Source organism: Fukomys damarensis, unplaced genomic scaffold (genome assembly GCF_012274545.1).
Source record: "Fukomys damarensis isolate Sample0158 unplaced genomic scaffold, DMR_v1.0_HiC HiC_scaffold_16, whole genome shotgun sequence".
Classification (NCBI taxonomy): domain Eukaryota; kingdom Metazoa; phylum Chordata; class Mammalia; order Rodentia; family Bathyergidae; genus Fukomys; species Fukomys damarensis.
The window spans coordinates 11056465-11078118 of NW_022900928.1; the positions used below are offsets into that span (position 1 = coordinate 11056465).

Consider the following 21654-nt stretch of genomic DNA (forward strand, 5'->3'; position numbering starts at 1 on the left):
GCAGAAGACCAGTAGGCACCGAAGGCTGGGAAAAAAGAGGGTTGGGTGGAGGGGAGTTTGGTGCTTTGACATAAATCAGCCAACTGACCCAGAAGGAATAAGTACTGGTGTTTTAATACTATATCATATAATTCAACATAGCTAGAAACAAGGATTTTTGAATAATCTCATGACAAAAACATAATAAATGGTTGAGACCAGCACACAGAGTAGACATGAACCTAAATATCATACTGCATCCCATAAAGATGTATAATGATTATCTGTCAATAAGAAACACAACAGCAATGTAGCGGCTTTTCCATAAATCCCAAACATACCCAATTTTTTAAAAATTCAGGCACCATCCTTCACACAACCAAAATGTTAAAAGTGTCCTCTGTGAGGTATCCGCTGTTGGTAATATCTTTCTCGATCTTTCTACTCGGGAAAATTAGAAGCTGGCAACTTTTCACCTCTTTCCCCCAATACTTTGGGTATTTTTAGATTAGAAATTTACCAGTCTGTGAAATTCCAGAGTTCCAGCTTCATTCCGGAGCCATCTGGTCTCACGAGGGAAAGCGTGCCGAACCAGACTTCCCAAGTCATTTTTTCCTGGGCCATGTCCTGGTTTATTAAACAGGGAAACAGACTAACCTCCATATTAATCTACCATTCAAAAATCTTAACTGAGCATCTGCTACATGCCAAGCAGTGTTCCTAGCACTGATAACGGAGCAATTGTTCTATTTGCATAATCATCTGTTTTTTTGGGGGGGTGCTGCGAGCAGGGATTGAACTCGGGACCTTGTGTTTAGGAGATAGGCATGGTGCCTCTGAGCTAAATCCCCAGCATAACCATCTGTTTAGCTGAAGAAACATTACCACTACAGAGGTAGAGCCTTGCTGGCTATAAGTAAGGCACACAGCAGCTGGTCCTGGCAAGGGGTCAGTGAGTCTGCCATCTGGGTGATGAATACAGGCGAGATAAAAGAGAGGATATTACTTTTTATCTTTGCATGTTATTGCTGCCACTGTTACTGCCAGGAAATGGACCTTTCAAGCCTAGGCAGGTCAACTGGCCAGCCCTTGTATACCAGTGTTCCTACAAGAAGCCACATAAGCTGGCTCCACCTCAGATCAGACACGCGGGCTACCTGGCTCTGCCAAGGGCATCTCCACCCTTGGACCTACTTTCTGTCCCCTGAGGTCCTGCTCCCCATCCTTCTTAGTCTGGACCTTACCCCAGCACTGTCTACCTATATACCTGCTCTGCCCAGGTGGCCGAGATGAGCTTTTAGCCCACTGGTCTGCTGTCTACCTTCCATACTTTCTTTACCTTTTTTTCTCCTTTGGGGTACTTGGGATAGAACCCAGAGCCTCATGCATGCTAGGCAAGTGTTCTGCCAGTGAGCTAAGTGCCTAGGCAGCTATCTAGCCTCAGGGTACCAAGGGTACCAGTGGTCAACTAAAATCTGCTTATCAGACTGGAAACAAGTTGGTCCAGGCAGGGGCTGGGCACACAGAAAGCAACTGCCTACCATGTCATTAATTCCACAAATATTTATTAATCTCCTACTGTGCTAGGCCTTCTTCCTAATGCTGAGAAAATTGAGACAACTAATATTTGGTCTCTGATCTCAAGGTGAGAAACAAACCCGTATGGATTTGTATTACAACGTAGAATGTTAAGAGTCACAGTCAAGGCCTACACGAGTAGCAGTACCAGGACAGAGTCCAAGCAGCAGTGTACGTCAGGAGAGTCTTTAGGGAGGAGGTATCTTTACCCAGGATGGCAAAAATGAGTAGAAGGCCACTAGCTAAATGGTACATATGGGTTCTGAGTCTTATTCACCCGTGGATGTGTTTATTTTGGCATCTGCACATGGGCTCACACATATGCTCACACACACACACACACACACACACACACACACACTCATACCATTAATGTCTTGTTCATGACTACAGCAACAGTGACAAAAACAGGACATGCAGAGGATCATGGAAACCTTACCTATTCCGTTCTCCCCTGGTAGGTCAAGGCTCCACGTGGGCTAAGGTGACAGTCGCAGATTCCTAGAGCTGCCACTTGGCATGGCTGTGACCTGAGTAAATCAAGTTCATTCCAGGTTCTACAAGCTCAGGATCAGGAGCCTTGCAATGACCAAATAGCCACAACTTCGAGGAAAAGCAAGTCTAAAACCACACTTATTACCCCAGCCCAAAAGGTAACTGGGAGAAAGTCATGCTTGACCTTACCCCAGGGTAGGGATGAGGTCACAAGAATGCTGTGGGAGCTACTGCGAGCTTGAGGCGTCAGAGGGGGAAGGGGAGGCTGGGGCTTAATTCTCCTCTCAGGGCCAGGCTGAGGAGGGAGTTCATCCCACAGCCAGTTACTGTTCACAGTGCAGGACAATCCAAGCGAGACTCCTTTACTGCAGCCTCAGAAAGGAAGCCAAAAAGGAGAAAAGAGGAAAAGGCATGTTTCTATTCTGTTCACATCAACAGGCCAAAGAATCTCCCGCCAGAAAACGAGGCCGTGGATGCAGTCATTCACTGGACGGGGCCAAGGAGGAGGTGACATTCAGGGGAGATAAAGCTTCCAGCAGCCGCCTCGGAATGAATTTATACATCTAACCAACCGTGAAGATGCACCTACTAGTAAATGAGCTTCCCTAACCCACCCCTCTTCTTCAATACACACAGACATCCAGCTGGAAGGGGCTAGAAAGTTCTCCAAACCAATTCTCTTGCATTCTATAAAAGGCACCCATGGTGTGGCAGAAGCATACTGGCCTGGGGCCGGAGTGTCTGTCTCTCAGTAGTTATGGGAGCTCAGACAAGAACCTCAACCTCTCGAGGTGCAATCTCCTGGGTAGATGGGACCTTCCAGACGGGGGGCTGCATGGGCACCGGGGAGCCTAAGGAAGAGATGGAAGAGTGCGCCCTGAGGCCGAGGTATCAGGCTCTGTTTTGAACAGGTTGAAGACAATGAGATCCCAAGCGGTGAGGAGGTTAAAGCCCAAGAAATCAGCCAGTGGCAAACAGGACTAGAATTTCTGTTGCCTCTTCATTTTGTGTTTTTGCTCCTAATAAGGAAAGAGCTCACTTTGCCTACTAACATGGAAAGAACTTTGGGCACAAATCAGGCCTTCGAAATCAGATTCGGAGCTGGGAAGGACCACAAAACCACCTTCAGACTCGAGGCCCTGCTGGCCTCTAAGACCACCTTCTCAAGTGCCTGCTGAGGGTTTTGCCCTGTTCTAACTTGTCTCCTGCCTTCTTCTCCTCCAACTTGCATCTGTCAGGGATCTCCTTGGTGACCTCCTTCCTGCTCCCTTGAACGTGCCATGCAAGTATGTCCTACTGCAGGGCCTTTGGACTTGCTATCTTCCCTGCCAAGGAGACTCTCTAGAGGTTTGATTGGCTGGCTCCCTCCCTTACTTCTTTTCTCTCTGCTCCAGGAAGCCTTCTCCACCATCCCCAAACTCTCCCACTTCTGTTGCCACAGCAATTACCACCTTCTGATATATCAGTTATTTTGCTTGTTCATTTCACATTATCTCTTCTCTGTGCAAACAAGAAGGTGAAGTTTTATGGTTCGGTTGTATTTCCCCTTTCCTAAAAGAGGACCCAGAGCCCAGGAGGAACTCAATAAATACACTGGACTGAATGAATAATAGCAACAATTATATTTTTTCACCACCCACTGTGTTGGGGGCTTTATACAGATTTCTGCATTGAAAGCTCAAAGCCTTACTGTGGGCATTACCATGCCTATTTTAAAGAAGGAACCAAAGCACAGAGAGATTATGTAATTTATAGGGTTGACTAGCAAGTCAGAGATTGAGCTGCCGTACATCCCAGCTTCTTCACACTCTAAAACCACTGCAGTGCACTAATTCTCTTCAAACTGTCTGAAGGAACAGTCGGGGTGTTTCCCTTCCCAGTTGAGACGGTTTATCATGATTGACAGCTTGGCTAGAAGGAGAGACTTCTGGGAAAGGATTGGCTCAAGGGGCCACCATACTCTCTGGTGGATTAACCCAATAATGTTCAGCGCATGTGCACTGGGGGTGGGACGTGCCTTCGGATGGTACACACCTTGTGGGTGCTGTCCCCAGGCTCTGGCTCCCAGCAGCCATAAACTAAGAAGCTTCATTCTCCTACGTTGCTTCTGCCTTGGGGCCAGCCAGCCCCGGACTGAAACCTCTGAAACTGTGAGCTTTCATTTGTGGTTGTCAGGCATTTGGTCCCAGCCAGAGGAAATCAGACCAACACATCAAGATTCATGATAGTGAAATGAAACGGGGGATGGATGACACACTGAAGAATAATTATCTGTTCCGATGTCACAGCAGCAGCCAAGTGTCCGGAAGCCTCAGTATTTTTCACTGACCTCCTCTCCGCAGGGTGGGGGCCTCCGGCGATGCTGTGTAGCTCTGCACTGAACTCAAAGGTTCCAATCATCCAAGTTTCCTGGTTATCTGGGGACTGGACTTAAGGGTCCATGAGAGAATCCTGTCATCCGTTTCACTTGTAGAAGCTTGAAAATTTCATAAATCAAACTCTTCTTCACTGGACCCCTTAGACGATGCAGCTGGATTTTTCTCACCTGTCGTTTTCAGGCAAGCAAACCTGCTTTTCCTCTGCCCAGAAGGTCAGTTATTTCCTGGGCTTCTCGTGGGTGGACTCCTTACCAGACCTGGGGTCAGCTTCTTGGAGTGGCCCTTCCCAGCCTCTCGGTTAGATGGTGCCACTGAGACTCTGGCGCCACACCCTACTTATTTCCATCCTAGCACTTACTACTTCTCCACAGGATCTTTTCATTTGTTCATTTGTTTACCTTCTCTCCTCCCTCTCATAATACAAATCCAAATACAGCCCAGGAGGGCTGAAACCCAGCTCACCAAGCCCTTCTTAACCTTACCCTCCGGCTCAGTGTTCTTTTATCCACTTTGGGTGAAAACCACAAAGGGCTCCGGGCTTTGAATAGCAGTGGCTATCAGCTCTTGGGGTGAGGCAGCCTTCTTGCTTCCCAGATCTAAAAGCTACTGGGACCCCTATCAACTCTCCACTGCTTTCCATTGTTCTCTGGCTGCCAGTGCCCCGGATGTTGGTCTCTTTCTGTGCCGGAAGCCTTTGGATTACCAGCTCTTAGTGTACCGACTCAGCCCATTCTATGCCAGAAAGATGAATAGGCAAGAATATGCCAACCATTCCAGGCAGGGTGGCACACACCTGCAATATGAGCTACTTGAGAGGCTCAGACGGAAGGATCTCGAGTTTGAAGGCAGCTTGGCAATACAGCAAGCCCTGTTTCAAAATAGAATTTTTAAAAAGGGCTGAGGATGTGGCTCAGTGGCAAAGCACCAGCCTAGCACATGTGAGACTTCAGGTGCAATCCTCAGTACAGTCTTATAGGCTGCAGCATAGGGGGAACAGCGGATGGAAAACCCACTAAGGTGTGGGGAGGTTGCTAAAACGGAAGCAAAGGGCAGGAGGACGCATGAGCAGTGTCAGACTTGGCTTGGTCATGGCAGGAGAGGAACTGCATGTGGCCCTGATTGAGGACAGCTGCAGAGGGGCCGGATCATCTGCGGGGGGATCCACAACCAAAGCCAATGCCTCCCACAATAGCCCTGGGATATCTGATGTGAGTGTGGGTGGGTGCATGGCCATAGGAAGCAGGCACCATAGGAAACAGTGAAATTACCTGGTGAGGAGCACCGGGTCCTCCTCTCCAGTCTCATTAGTGCCTGGGGCAGAGTTACACTTCTAGTGGGACTCACTGCATGAGTGCAGGAGGACAAACGCGGTACAGTGAGTCCACGAGGTAGCTAAGGTCGGATGCAGGTAAGTGAACGCTGGGAGCCACAACCACTCAGCGGCTCAACCGGGGCCAGGTAAATGTCTCTTCCACAGTCAGCATCGGGCTGGCAGTGGGCAGCAAGGGAAGGGTCCTGTGCTGCAGGCCTCCCAAGGTCCTGCTCCAAACCCAGTGGTCCTCCTTCCTGGACCTCTGTTTTCTTTCGTGTCACATACTTTGCTGCCTATAAACACTCTCGTAATAGCTGTGTTAGCACGTGAGCAGGGGTCATAGCTGTTTTCAAGGGGTCAGGTAAACGTCATTACGTTAGAACTGCAAATACACAATGAGGAATTCTGCAGCATAAGTACACCGCAGCACCCAGGGCACGCTCATGCTAAGCCGTGCATTCACGGCTTATCTGGAATTCAGATTTAACTGGGTATCTTGGCTTTTTATTCTTTTTCCCCCTAATTCTGAAAACCTTCCCTATTTTATAGCTAAGAAAGCTTGGGCTCTGTGAGAACAAAGAACTTCAATTACTTGCCCCAAAGGTGCACACCAGCCAGAGTTGGAAGTGGCCCCGTGTAGGGTGGAGCAACTACCTAAACTCTTCTCTTGAGTTCTGTGCCTGAACCTTCGTGGCTCTTCAAACTCCTTTCTCAAAGACACTGCACTTCTGAGCCTAAGCCAATCCCAGCACAGGTGTAGAGGTCCGTGTCCCCAGAGGACTATTTTGCTGTTGAAATGTCTCCTTGCCTCCAGCAACAACACAATTTCCACACATTTAATCATTTTCAGTATTTTTTTCTCTGACTGTAAAATTATATAAATTCATTAGAGCCACGTGGTAGAATACTACACACCACTGAAAAAGAACAGATTCTACTTCACACACACCATAACAGGATGGCTTGAGATGTTCTGTATTTGCTGGATAAGTTTTTATGTATTTGCACACAATACATTGAGTAAAAATATTGAGCCAGAGTTGAGACCCAAAAGAGAACATCCTGTGTGATTCCATATAGAAGAAGTTCGAAATAGTCACCACTCCTCTGTAGTGACAAAAGTCAGAACACTGGTTCCTGGGAGTGAGGGGTCTTTGGGAAGGGCCACGAGGGAACTTTCTGGGGCTTTAAGTTATTTTCTAGGTCTTGATGGTCACCCCTGCGTATAAATACATAAGGAATTTCTGGGCTGGGAGATTTGCGTATGTTTCCATTGGTAGATTATACTTCGATGAAACACTTCAGACAAGCAAAGTGAAACATGCTCCCTCTCCGTGCCTAAATAGACAAATAATTTTAAAAAATCATCTGTATTTCTTTCTACCACCCAGAGATACCACAATTAACGCTTCAGTGTGTACCCTTCTGGGCTTTTCACAACAGCGTTAACTTTTCCTGCCCATTTCCCCAGCAAGGAATCCCGAGCCTAATGCCAATCACCGGAGGTGCTAACGTATTTAGGACTCTAATTTCCTGGCCGTGTCTTTCACTTACCCAGGAAGCCGTGACACAGCTAGATTTAATTTGGCCATTTTTAGAAGAGCATGGTACAATTAACGGCAAATAAATGGAATTAAAATCAAATTGAATACAGCCTTTCAATATGATTTTAAGCACAGCAATGAATATGAAATGAAAGCTTGGCTTCCAAGGGCTCTTGAGGCTCCCGGGACCCCGAGCACCACCTACTGGCCACATCGTGCCATGACGCCCGCATCGTCTGAACCGGTGGCTTTCCTGTTTAAAAGCTCCGTGGTATCTCTTTTCCTGTAAGTTTGCACATTTCTCCCCCAAGCGATTTCCAGAAAGTTTTGCCTCTTCGGTGCATTGTAAAGTTTCTAGAACATACAAATATCATAATAAATATTTGATGAATGAATAAAAAGACGGCTAGGCATTTGTTTTGTTTCGCAGGACTGTGGATTGAATCCACAGCCTTTGCCAGACTGAAAGCTACATGCCCAACCCCCTCTTTTTTTCTAATTTATTCTTTTTTAAATTTTGAGACACTCTTGCTAAGTTGCATAGCTGCCCAGGCTGGAAAGAACTTGCCATTCTCCTGCCTCAGCCTCCCAGACCGCTGAGATTATAGGGTGTGGTATCACACCTGGCTTGAATGTATGTTCTTGTGCTTCACTATGAAATAAGGGGAAAATCCCTGCCCTTCCCACCTCCGAAGCTTTCTCGGAAGATGGATAAGATGACCGCTGGTACAGACCATTCGAATATGAAGAATATCGCGCCACCCGGAGTTCAGGGTCTACAGGAGCAGGTGACCAAGGCACCTACAGAGAGGTCCTGTGATAGGGAGTGTTCAGATCTGGAGCCAGGGACGTATCGGGCACCTGCAAAACATCAGCTCTTCTCTCCTTCCTTTTCCCCTGTAACATGCCCCAAAGGATCAGAGGAGGTCAGCACGGAAACTTGTCCTTTCCGGGCCGGTGCAGAAGGGAAGTGATGCTCCCTGCTGTTGTCAGTTCTGAAAGAAGATGGGGTGCTCGCGGGTGTGAGCAGGCGCGGCCACACCCCAACCCTAGCGAGTCTGCACGAGTGGTTTCAGAGCTGTCGCTGTCAAGCTGGCGGAGGCTAGGCGTGCATCTGAGCATGTCCACTGCTGACAGCGTTTGACAAGCGTCACATCGGCCTCGCTTTTAGGCACTGCCATTGGGTGCTGTGGACTGCATGAAGGCGGCAGGACAGGGTGGGAAGTGTGGAGCCAGCGTTCAGAGGCTGGGCTGAGTGGCTCCCTGGCTGGGTGACCTTGAGCGTGACGTGAAAACTATTTCATTAGGACGAGGTAACCAGGCAATGCGTGGGAAAATGCTTTGTACACCAAAGCTCTGGACCCAGGGTAAGCTGCAGCGCAGAATAAAACCCCAAGGGAACAGCAGGCTCTCACCTGAGGCTCAGCATGCTAGGGAGTGTTGCGTGCTTTCATCCGGGTCTGGCTTCGACTTAAGGAATCCAACCCTGCTTCGGCAGCTACGTGTAGAGTGGCATTTCAGCCAGGTGTCACGGCGCACACCTGGCATCCTAGCTACTCAAGAGGCTGAGATGGAGGTTCCCAAGTTCAAGAGCAGCTTGAGCAACTTAATAAATCAGTAAAGGACTAGGGGTAGCTCGGTAGTAGTGTGCTTGCCTACCATGTCCAACCTTCAGTACTGCAAAAAAGAAAAATATTACTTCTTCCACACTGAGCCTATGGCCCACTCACACTACCCCTAGTGGCTTCCTTAAACACTAAGTGACATCCGCTTTTTGCTGGGTAATTGATTTTTAAACTACATGTAGGCTTTGCATTGCATTTGCACTAGATGAATTCAGTCGTATTGCTTTCGTCACTTAGGTAGGCTATTAGAATATTTTTACTAAATCTATTCCATATATTATTTCACCCAGCAGACTTTGTAAAAGCTGAGCATTCCTGCAGGACATTCACTGAGCATTTACTCACCGCAGTGGCACTGGCTGACCACCTGCTGTTCCCCCCTTAGTTGGAGTCAGGAGATAAGGGAATCTCATGGGGGTGGCAGAGGTCACGGCAGAGGCAGGTCCTGGCTGCTACAGTCCCCTGGCATCCGAAGGAAGGTTCTGGATCATCAGATTTCTCCCAAAGCACACCACAGGGCTATGTTCTCCGGACCTGGTGATGCTTAGTACTTCCATATTGGCAACCAGGTCTTCCTTCCTGGCAGATGAAAACCACTGTGGGCGCCTCTCGTGCTTTCTTCTGCTTCCAGGCTGTTGCAGGTGCCAACAGCCAGCCTGCGCTCCTCTTTCTGACTTCATGGCGTCATCTCCATCGCCGTGTTGTATCCATGTACTCACAGCCAGGACCACTCGTGTTCCCGCCATGGGCCAAGCCGTGTTGGGCTCCACTGCATTCTCCCAAGTCCGTCTTTGCGGATCCCCCCTTTGCTGGGCCCTTGCATCTCAGCCTCAACCAAAGTCCCACCAGCTGCCTCCCTATACCACCGGCTTCAGGCGGCGACTCCAAGGACCTATGAAAAGGTGTTGAATCCTGCATGGAATTGAGAACAGGAAGGGAGCGCCGGGCTCCAGTCTCTCCATTAGCAGAGCACTGCAGTGAGAACACAGGAGTCTCAGGTTTGCACCAAGCAACTTGTCACTTCACATACCCTACTCCGGGCTTTACAGTGGAGGAAATTTGTTTTTTTGAAGGAGTAAACTAGAAGATATTTGAGTTCTCTGCTAGGTCAAATATCCTCCTTCTTTCCATTTTAATCCCTAATTCCTGAATCAACTTTCTGCTCTGTTCTAATCTAGCTTTATGGGGAAACATAACATTTCACAAAAAGAGGCAGAAGGAAGAGAAAAGAATGATGCCAGCCATCCTCTAGTGGCACATCTGCTGCCAATAAGCAGCCTGAAGCTGAAAAACAAGTGCTAAGGTTATAATTTCAGAATATCCTAATAGCCTTCCTTGCCTGCCACCTGATTTCTTTTAGGCCCAGGCTAATCTTGTCCAGACTTACGTTCCATGCTAATTGTCAGGATGGCTTGAATTATGCATGGAATTTCCACACTGGCATGGTCTGGGTGATATTCTTTGCAGATGTGTCCATCCTGTCACATCGTCAAGAACTGTTAATAATGAGCTGTTGGAATAGCAGGTCTCTTAGTGTCCTTGGGTGTTCCTTCACCTGTACATGAGGGAGAGTTCCTCCCTTGCCTGGGCTCTCGGAGGTCTTTGTTCCTATGACCGCAGGTGCCTCAACCTGAGATTCCACATGCAGCTCATAGCCAGCAGCAAACCACGTACACATTTAAAAATAATCGATGCCATCTGATGATTAAACTCAAAAGGAATCATGCAATTAGCAAAGGACGGTGATCACGCAACACGCGCGCCTAATTGCAGTGCATGCAGATATTCGCTAAATTAGATAAATATGGGTTTGTAGACGCTGTGGTGTGCAGACTGAGTTGTAAAGTTAAGGAAAATATAAAAGTTAATTATAAAACAGGAGTGGTAAACACAGCATGCATGAGTGGGGCTGGTTAGGATTATTAACCAAGTAATCAGCTCATGCCAAAGGTGGGACGTTATAGGAGTCCCAGGCCCACAGTCTATTACAAAATAAAGTTACTGTGTTTTACAGAGCACGGAAAACGTATCTCATTTTTACACAGCTCCCGTCATCCAGGCAACAGCAGCCAAAGAAGCACTTGGAAGCTGGCCCCATAGTCTGCCTGGTGCCTGTTGCGGAAGCACATCTCTGCCACACCTCCATCCTCTCCTTGTTATCCAAGTTCAAAACTTTATGGTCCTTGCCCCCCTGTCTTTATTCTTGTTCTGTGCATCCAACCAGCTACTGAATCTTGCCCATTCATCCCAGTATCTCGGATTTCCCAGTCCACGTTGCTAAATCTAGAAGTCCACACAGTAGCTCTTATACAAGGACACACCTGTTATTAGCCAGGACCTTCTCCGCAGAGGTAAAAGAGTCTTGGAAAGACAGTTCCCAGGGAGCACAGACTCTAGAGGCGGGCTGCTCAGATGTGAAGCCCGGGTCCATCATTAATTCCTTGACAAGTTGCCTCGACTAGCTGTGTCCTGGACTCCTCATCTCTGTCACCTACTTCTTGGGTTGCTGCGAGGCTTTCAGGAATGATTTTAAGACACACAGAATACTGCCTGGCATGGAGTGAACACGCTACAGGTGGCTTGTTTCTTGCTATTTGGTTTCCTCTGCTCATTAGTTCAAACATTCCAAAGAGTAAACATCTATTCTGTGTTTGGTGCACTACACCGATGACCATAACAGAGGACACACACACACACACACACACACACACACACACACACACATACACACACCCCATCATCTCCCACTGGGATTTGGGGAAACATGTTCCCTCACAAATTACAGTGAAGCAGCCTGTGAGATGTACTGGTTAAAGATTACCAAATCCTTGAGGAGGGATCATTCTTGCAAGCAACTGGAGGAAACTTCACTGAAGCTGGGCTATGACAGGGTCTATGTCAGATGGGATAAGATTTTGAAAGGGGTGGGGAAGAAGAAGATGCCGCATAGGAAAGACGTTGAGGTCAGAAGGTACAGAGCAACCTTCACTTACTGCAGGGAGTGACGGGCCAGCCTGGATAGGAACTCCAAGGACAGCCTAAGGGGAAGGTTCTTAAGGTCAACCCCTGAGTTCTGACTTTATCCCATGAGCCCTACAGTCCCTGGGATGCTGCAGGACAACGTAGCATTAAAAGGAGGCAGATCTACCCTTATCTGTCACCATGCACTAAATTAAAATCCAAGTGGATTAAACATCTAAATATTAAAACAGAAACACTAAACTTGCTGGAAGATAAGTTAGGCAGAACTCTGGAAGACATTGGCATAGGAAAAGACTTTATGAACAAATCCTCAGTAGCATGGGAACTAGCAGATAGAATCAACAACTGGGATCTCATCTTATTAAAAAGCTTCTGCACTGCAAAAGAAACCATCAACGGAACTAAGAGACAACCTAAAATGTGGGAAAAAATTTTTTACCAGCTGCTCCTCAGACAAAGGACTCTTATCTAGAAAATGTAAAGAACTCGAAACAATCAGCCCCCCAAATATAAAGACCTAATTCAAAAATGGGCATCTGAAATGAACAGACATTTCTCAAAGTAAAAGCAGCAAGTAAATATATGAAAAACTGTTCCACATCACTGGTCATTTGAGAGATGCAGGTGAAAACAACACTGAGATTCCACCTCACCCCACAAAGAATGGCTGCTATCAAGAAATCACACAATAACAAATGTTGGTGGGGTTGTGGGGAGAAAGGAACCCTTCTCCATTGTTGGTGGGAGTGCAGACTGGTGCAACTACTATGAATATCAATATGGAGATACCTCAAAGAGCTGGGACTAGAGGTTCCATTTGACCCAGCCATAGCTCTGCTGGGTATCTTTCCAAAAGAATTAAAAGAATTATATCACAGTGACATATGCGCACCTATGTTTATAGGAGCACAGTTTGTAATAGTTAAAACATGGAAATAGCCCATTTGCCCATCAGTTAAAAACTGGGTAAAGAAGATGTGGTTTTTCTATAAAATGGAATACTACTCAGCCATAAAGAATGAGAAATTAGATTCATTCATAGGAAAATGGATACATTTTGAGGATATACTCCTAAGTGAAATAAATAAGTCACACATGTGCAAATACCGAATAGTTTTTCTGGTGTGAAAAACTAAAATAGTACACAGATCCTAATGGGATAATTAACAATGTAAAATAGGAAGAAAAGGGCTAAAGGTGTAGGGAAAATGGGAAGGGTAAGGGAAAGGGAATAAGGGACAAGAAAAAAATATGAGAAAATGAAAAAATGGAAATAAAGTGTTTGTAAGTGGGGAGGGGAGGAGGGGGTGAAGGGAGGGCAGGGACAAGGGGAAAAATGAAAACAAAGACCTGTCATGTAAAGGTATAAGATCCCAGTAATGAATGTAACTGTACTGTATACCTAAAATGTACCAATAACAATAAAAAAAGGAGGCAGATCTAGCAGAGAGAAGAAGATAGGAAAGGGAAAACCCAGTGACAAAGATCCAGACATGTGGTAATGAGGGTAAGGGTGAAGAGGCAGGCATATGGGGACCTGGGACACATGGACAAGACTCCTTGACCAAGTCCGTATCCTGATTAAGGATGGCAATGAGGAGAAGATGACTATAAGGCTTTGGACTTGGGCCACAGGAAGAAAAGAAGGTGTTCTGGTCAACCAGAGACCCCAATTCCTAGTTACCTAGCATGTCACCCAACAAGCACCTCTGCAGGGGGGAGGCAGCTCAGGCGTTAAGCACATAGGCCAGAGCCTCAAACGGCTCCATGTTCCCTGCAGGCCACCATACCCTCAGCAAGCTGGAACCTCCCAACACTTCTTTGAGAAATGGGGATAAGAACATCCTACAGAGGACCCTTAACTTATGAACTCAAGTTGTTTTCAGGGCTGGTTGTAACTCGAGTTGGTCAATTGAAGGCGCAGGCTCCTCTACACTGCCTTCAAAGTCTCTCTCCTGTGTACAGGCAGCTCTTAGTGTCCTCTGAGAGCCAATGGCCCAGGATTTCTCAACCCCACACCGGAAAGGATGTTGTAATGTTTCTTCAAGAACTCTTTAAGGGTTAAATCTGTACCTGAAATCGCCTGGAAGTGTAAGCAGCCAGCATCTGGCTCATAACTCAAGACTTTGTTCGTAAGTTAAAAATAAAATTCCTGTTGTAAACCAAGTTGTTCCTATGTCAAGCCAGTTGTAACTTGAGGGGTCACTGCATTTCTCAGGATGTTTTGCAGTTCAATGAGACAGCCCTAGTGTTGATGTCAAGTACCTGCACAGTGCCTGCCACCTAGGAAGCTCTCAGGAAATCTTGAAAAAAGATAATCGGTGGCCTAAAATGTAAAACACTAAAATTAAAAAAAAAAATTACACTGAAGTTCTGGTGGCCACGGTCTGTCCGTGTTTTGATGACTCAGAACCGAGTCCTGGCTGTCGCAGCACTGCCAGCAGATGGTCACTATGCTGAAGTCTTACCCAAGCGGTTATTGAGGTTAGAATAAAAGAAACCAGATCACTGTACTGATCTGGAACCATTGGGCAGGAGAGTGGCAAGTAACCAGCATAGCTAGATTCGTACTGAGAGTCTGGGTGAGTTTCTCCCAAGCTTTCATCAAGGACCCGTCATTTTCCCTCCCCGACCCAGTCAGCAAAGCTGGCTTCTGCATGGCTTTCTGAACTTCCTGTCATAAAGGTCACGGTGACCATCTCAGGGGGGCTTCTAGCCAGTCAGCTGGTATGTGCGGACTTCAAAGGTCTATTGACACAGCTGCACACCGCGGGGCCAGGGGCCAGGCGCCAGGGGGCAGCCCTCTCGGAAATGCTGCAGCAGCACCCTGAGAGAGTAGTAGAGCCTACCCAGTGGGGACCAAGGCACCAGCCCTGTTCCTACAGCAAGCACTGCTGTGCAGCCAACAACAATTCAACAGAGGAGAGCAAAGTAGTCTCACAAACGGAGCACTGCAGTTTGGAAATCACAGACTTGAGTCTGATCCATTTTCTGTCACCTCAGGGCTCCGCTTACAGCTGATCTCATTGCAAGCATTTGCCCTTCAGCTAAACTGCTGTTTATTTTCAAAAATACATATGCTGAGCCCTCGGGGACAGTTCTTTTAAAAGGTCTACTGTGCAATAGGGGACTGAGCCCAGTGCTCTGGACTCAAAGCCTCTGCTTTTTCCAGTTTCCAAAGGGAGATCAGTATCGACATGGAACTATAGAAGGTCCGGAGAGGTAAGGAATCAGCCTGCTCTCCTCATGTCACAGAGGTGATGGCTCCTCCTGGGGATACCAGGAAGCTAGCAAGAGACTTGATCATCTTAACAAGACTATTTCTTTATCACCAAATAGCAATCAATACTTTCTAACAATTTTTTTTTTCAATGCTGGGGATGAACCCAGGGTATTTGCACTGTGTGCCTTTCATTTGTTTGTTTGTTGGTTTGGTTGAGACAGGGTCTTATTAAGTGGCCCAGGCTGGGCTCAAATATGCAGTCCTCCTGCCTTAGTCTCAGAATGCTGGAATTACAGGCACGTGCTTCCATATATGGCTTCAAAGAAGCTCTTTATAAATGTTGTCTTGGTTGGTTCCACATCATCAGTGAAGTCTTTTTTTGTCACAGATATTACCAGCCTCTGTCACAAAGGAGGAAATGGAGGCTTAGAGAGGTAAGTGCCTTACCCAAAGTCGCAGAGCTCTCTGATGCCAGAGAAAAGGCTAGAGCTGGAATCTTTCAAGTTGTAGCTAGTTGGCAAGAATCAACTGAATCCAATTCTATGGCCAGGCCTGTAATTAGAGGAATTAAGATTATCTATGTGCTGGGAGAAAAGAAGACAGCAAACATAGGAGAGGTAATCTTTACTCATAGAGCAAATAAACTAGACAAGAAACCTCAGCTTATGATATGCCTACTAATTCTAGTAAAAGATAAGAACACATTATATTAAATATTTTTCTTCTTCAACATATCCTTCCCAAACATGTCTGTACATTGATTCTCCAACCCAGCACGTGCTGGGGAGGATGGCGGGAAATCAAGTCAGGGAAGCACAGTCAGCTGGTCAGAGAAACAATTTCCTGGCCAAAGATTCTGAGGGGCCATCTGGATACTGGGGATCACCCCAGAGTGATTGAAACAACAAGAATAAAACCAAACACAGATATGCATGTGTCTGCATTAAGATTATATATAAACTATGTAATAATAATCACTGTTATTGAGTACTTACCTTGCACTACTGGTAAATACCATGCGAAACATTTTTCACCTATTAACTCACTGAAGCCACATGAAAATCCTTCAGGGCTGTATTTTAATTCCCCTTTTACTGAGAAAGCAGGGTGGGGAGGAGTTTGGGGAGGAGGTCCACAGTTTAAGTACTTTGCCTGAGGCTGCCCAGCTCTGAGGCTAAGATGAGCTTTCAACCTAGCAAGATCTCACATCAAAGTCCTAACTTCTATCCATACCATCTCCTGTCTTGGGGAGCGACCGATGACCGACTAAGGGAGCGACGACTGACTAGACGATGCCTGTTTTCCAGACCCTGAGTTTTCTCCCTGGGCATCATCTATGATGTGACACAGATAGAAACACTGCTGTCACAGTGACACTAGGACAGCTAACATCCAAAATTTTGGCTTACCAATCTCTATTGATGACGAATAATGTCACTTTATATCCTACCAATTAACATTAAAACAACTACATTTTTATTTCAAAGATTGAATTTGGAAATTTGGAAAAATCCATTTTGTAGGCAAATTCCAATGCAGTTCATTAATAACTGTAATCACAAGTGAATTGATCAACTACAAGCATCTTCCACATTGATGAATGCTATGAGATTTTATTGCACATTTTCAATTAAAGTAGAGAACACAGCTATCTACTTCTTTCAGAATATCTTAAGGGTTTTTTTTTCAACAAAACTAATTTATGTGGGTCCGGTTCCATCTCAGTTCTGTATGACAAAGCAGTCCAGTAAGCAATAAAGCTTCAGCACAGTGTGTTGGGGTATTCCAGGGCAGGTTAAGTCCAATCAGATCTGCAAAAACCATGACATTAAGGGAGCAGTCACAGGTGCCAGGGAATGGGCAAAAGCTCATCCAGGTTTCAGGGAAAAGAGCACTGTAAGAGCGCTTGGTGACTGCCTACAACCTTCGAAGGGAAGGGACACTCCAGCCTGCCCAGTGCCAACTCCAAGACCACGGAGAGCTGAGCTTTAACAAATGTATGGGTGCCGATCCTTCCAAGAACAACAGAAGATGCTACCAGGGACTCCAAACCAGCAATCTCAAAGGACTCAGAGAAGCAACTATCCAAATGAGGTCCACATCTCTGGAAAAGAAGAGGAGAGCGATAGAGGGGCAGAAGATCCTGAGTTAAGAGAACCGCTGGCTTTGTTGCTGGGATCCCAAGGGTAGCTGTCGTGTCCTATAGTTGATAGCAGTATGGTCTCTAGGCCAAGAGCAAGTAATGTATACATAGGCTGAAAGGAGAGAACATAACTTAGACTTGTGAGGATGAAAAATACAGAGACTTTTGAGATGCAGAACATGGTGGGGGGAAGGTATAATTGTTAAATCAAGAAGTAGCAGAGAAATCTTCTATTTAGAAAAAAATACCAGCTAAAGCTCTGTGTGGAACATTGTTCTACTCCTTGATTGTAAATTCAAAAAGGGCAAGGACTTTGTTTCTTTCATTCATTGTCTACACCCAGAACTTAATTTGGGGCTTTGGAGCACAGTCGGTATTCAATATACTATTTTTTAAGCGAGTAAATAAATAAAACAGAAACATCTAGCTAAAAGTAAAAAGGTACCATTTAGTTCTACGCTAACTCAAACATTGTGAAGCACCATCCATGTGTCAGGCACTGAATCTGCCACTGCAGAGAGAGATAAAACAACAGGGTACCCTTGAGTTTGGTGGGATAACTTACAGCTAGAGTAGAACTCTACAGTAGAACAACCAACTCTTCTCAAGCCCCTGTTCTGGGGCAGGCACCCAGCTAGGCACTGGGAGACAGAGAGATGAGCAAGTTCCTCTCCCTCCCCTGGGAGCTCAGAGCGGCACAGGTAGGAGGTGTCCATGAGGGAAGAGCACCTACAGGGTCAGAAACAGGATGTGGGGGATCTGTCTCGAGCAAACCAGCTCAGACACTTTTTGGTGCCAGGCTTTAAGCAAAGAACAGCAACTGCCAAGAAGGGAGGGTAAATAGGATTTCTGGACTAAGAGGATTTTTTTTTTTTTTTTTTGCAACACATCCCCACCCACCCGCTCCAAGCAACCTGTACATCCTCTTCTTGAACGCCCTAGAACCTGCAAAAGTGTGTTCTTCCGACCTGCTGAGAAGCATTCGATTAATGACTACCTGCAGGTTGTACGTGCAGTGATACGGTGAAGACAGAACTCAGTTCCGTAAAAGTCCTCTGCGTTTTGAGTTGTTATTCCCAAGGCATTGACAAATTTTAGGAGCGATAACTGCTCAATAGATGGCAACAACTTTCGCTGCCGCCGCTGAGCCTGTGGCTGCAGGTATCTATGTAGCCAAGGCTCGCCAGAACTTTCCCACGAAAGTACAGGACGGTTTGGGGATTTCATGTGTCCAGACAAGCTCCGACCAAACCCAGCCCCTACGTCAGCATAACCAGCTCTGGGCTCTCCTTAAACCCTGCCGGGACTGGATCCCGCGCCATTCATCTGTAAGCAAAGTAACCAATTTGTTCAAAGGGGGTGAGTGCGCGCGCATGCGCACACATGCACGCGCGCGCATGCGGCGTGTGTGTGTGTGTGTGTGTGTGTGTGTGTGTGTGTGTGTGTGTGTGTGTGTATTTGATCTGGTTGGGAGCAGCTGCTACCCAATGCAGCATGTGGGGATTTGTTCAATTTAAAGCCCTAGACAGCTTTTTTTGTGGTGGCTGTGCCAACACGTGCTAGAAAAAAAAGCACAACCTCGAAATGTCTCGCTCGCTCAGCAAGTAAAGCCGCGAAACCTGGGAGGTGGGGACAGAGGGAGACAGAACAGTTCTCCTAGTTCAGCAAGTCTGCCTTAGTCCCTCATCCTGCCCTAAGCATAGGGGAAGGACTTTTCATAACTATGACTCTTTGGTGATGAAGCAAACGGACGTGATTCAGAAATCCAAAACGTTACCTTTGAATCTAGGCACCTCACAGGACGCCCATCTTTCCCTTCTATCTTTGATTTCTTTCCTCATACTTTATTTAGTATTGAACGTTGTTACACAACATAACCCATAAGTTACACATCGAGTAGACAAACTGGACCTCCCTCAGTGAGGCACAGATGGCACAACACGGTGAACACACCCAGAAGCAAATGCACGAATATCCCCTGGATATTGTAATAACTAATAAGGAAAACCATTTCAAATGTGTCCCCTGAACCTTCTTTCTTGGTTGTGCAGAAAACGTAAGTTTTCAGTATCTTATATCTTTCATTCACATTCTTGTTCAATTTCAAATTGTCACACTATACAGCTTTGAGTAGAATTGCTTCAGCTTGCTTTCCTTTTCAAATCCCCTTTGCAAGAAAGGGTCATTCGGTCTTCATGACTGTATCACTTCACTCTTCAGTCTAACGCTCTCCCAACTGAGCTATTTCGGCCTCTCACTTCACTCTTAATGGGACTGCTTTTCATCATGTTTAGTGAGTTTGGGGATAAGTGCCCAGGCTTCAATAAGACATGACAACTGTCATTAAGCAAGAATAAAAAACCCTACTTTTGCTACTTTTCATTTTGGGGAGTGGTGAACATGTTTAGGAGCTGGCCTCTGAAACGCACGCTGCTCTCACAAGGAACTTTCAGAGGCAATGGAATGGGACATAAGGATGGGGAGCTGGGAGCCCTGGATTCTAATTCTGGCTCTGTAGGTAAGTTGGCTACCACTTAAAACCTTTGTGCCTCAGTTTTTGTCCCTATAAAACGGTGTACAGCTACTCCGTGAAGCGAGTGCTGACAAAAAGCTGTGGGGAGTTAAACAGCCCTGTCATTCACCATGAGACCTTGGGTTTATTACTTTACAACACCCTGCTTTGCTTTCGGAGTCCTTACCCAGGTTTTAACACCTGTGCTGAGTATAAAATGAGGTTTGCGAAGTGTCACAAGTGGCTGCTCCCTGCTTATCTGCCTTATAGGTACTTGGCACTTGGAGCTTGCAGAGCACATAGCTCCGTGTCTCTGAACACAGAAGCATCAGACTGGCTGCTTTCGAAAAGCCCCGTTAAGGGATACTTATGGTCCACTGGACTCCCGCAATGTCAAAACTCAGGGCAGGTTGAACAGGGCTAAGAGCAGCTAAAGCAAGATGTGTTTGTAACCCCACCGTGCTCAGGAGAAGGTATAACTGGGATCAGCAAGAGCCAGCCCTCAGCGCTATTTGCACCGAAACTCTGACCTTTACTTTAAATCTGAGAGCTACAGGTGGCTGGCCCCTCCTGCAAGGCGCCTGCAAAAGGTCAGCTTTCAAGTCTACACTGTTCTTGAGTCTGCTGAAGCTGGGTATCAGCGCCTCGGTGGCCACCAGAAAAGAATGAGGACATGTTGGTGCTCTCCGCTGGTTGGGGCAGCCAATCTTCGCACCCCTAAGTTATTTTCAGTGGGAAGATGAGCTATCGCTCACCACCTGGGTACCCGAAGCGCCACAATCCCGGCCTCGGGATTTCAGTTACCCCTTCCTTACTGCGTCCAGGAAAATTTAAAAAAAAAAAAAAAAAGTGAGGAGGGAACAAAGGATGATTCACGGATACACAAATAAGCGATGGGATTTGGACTGTTTGGCCCCGGGCCTGCCCGTATGGCGTTTAAAGACGCGAGACTGCAGAAAGGAGGAAGAACCCTAACCAAAAAGTCGGTGGGTGCCCAGATCTCGGCGCGGTTGGGCAACACGTGCGGTCCAGCAACCCCACCACCAGGCCCCAGAAAAGGGAACGTGTAAGGCAGAGAACAGCGGAGCAAGCAAGGCAACGCGGGTGCAAACAATCTAGGCATTTGCCAAGGCAGCGCGGGCGGCCCCGGCCTCAGTTTCCCACTCTCTTAAACAAGGGTTAGCGTCTTTTAACTCTACGCTTACTCTTCAACGCCTCAAGGCTAATGCCGCCTGAGGCTCGGAGACCAGAGAGGGAAGACGACCGGGAAGAGAAAAGAAAAAGCTGGTGGGAGAGCAGGAGACGGAAGAAGCGGGACGCGGGAGACAGGCTTGGCGGGTTTCAGCTTCGCTCCTTCCACACCTGAGTTCTCACAGCTGGGCCGAGGCCCCGAGCGCATCGAGTCTGGCCCCACACTTCTCCAGCTGCTCCCGCCCTGCAGTTTCCACTCTCTGGAAGCCGCGGAGCTGATGTGGGCAGCACAATAACGCGTGCCAAGGGGACGGCAGCGGGAACTCGCCGACAAGGGCGCGGAGGTTAGGTGAGGCTCCGGGGCTGGCCAGTGGGTGGGATCGCCCCAACCTGGGGATCGCAGGGCGCCCGCATTGCAGCCCGAACCTAGGCTGATCAAATCTTAGTTCCCAACTTTGCGCTTATGGGTAAGGGGTATACACCGAAAACACAATAACGCGTGCCAAGGGGACGGCAGCGGGAACTCGCCGACAAGGGCGCGGAGGTTAGGTGAGGCTCCGGGGCTGGCCAGTGGGTGGGATCGCCCCAACCTGGGGATCGCAGGGCGCCCGCATTGCAGCCCGAACCTAGGCTGATCAAATCTTAGTTCCCAACTTTGCGCTTATGGGTAAGGGGTATACACCGAAAAGGGG

The 21654-nt window shown here is 47.1% G+C and overlaps 1 long non-coding RNA gene across 5 annotated transcripts in view; it reads right to left on the bottom strand.

Annotated features, from left to right (window-relative positions):
- Nucleotides 1–15664, bottom strand: part of LOC104859712 — a 32294-nt gene extending 16630 nt beyond the window's left edge. For all 5 annotated transcript variants that reach the window (XR_779469.1, XR_779466.1, XR_779468.1 and 2 more), the window contains exon 1: nt 15564–15664. This is a non-coding gene — a long non-coding RNA (uncharacterized LOC104859712). The remainder of the gene's footprint in view (nt 1–15563) is intronic.
- Nucleotides 15665–21654: the final 5990 nt, after the last annotated feature.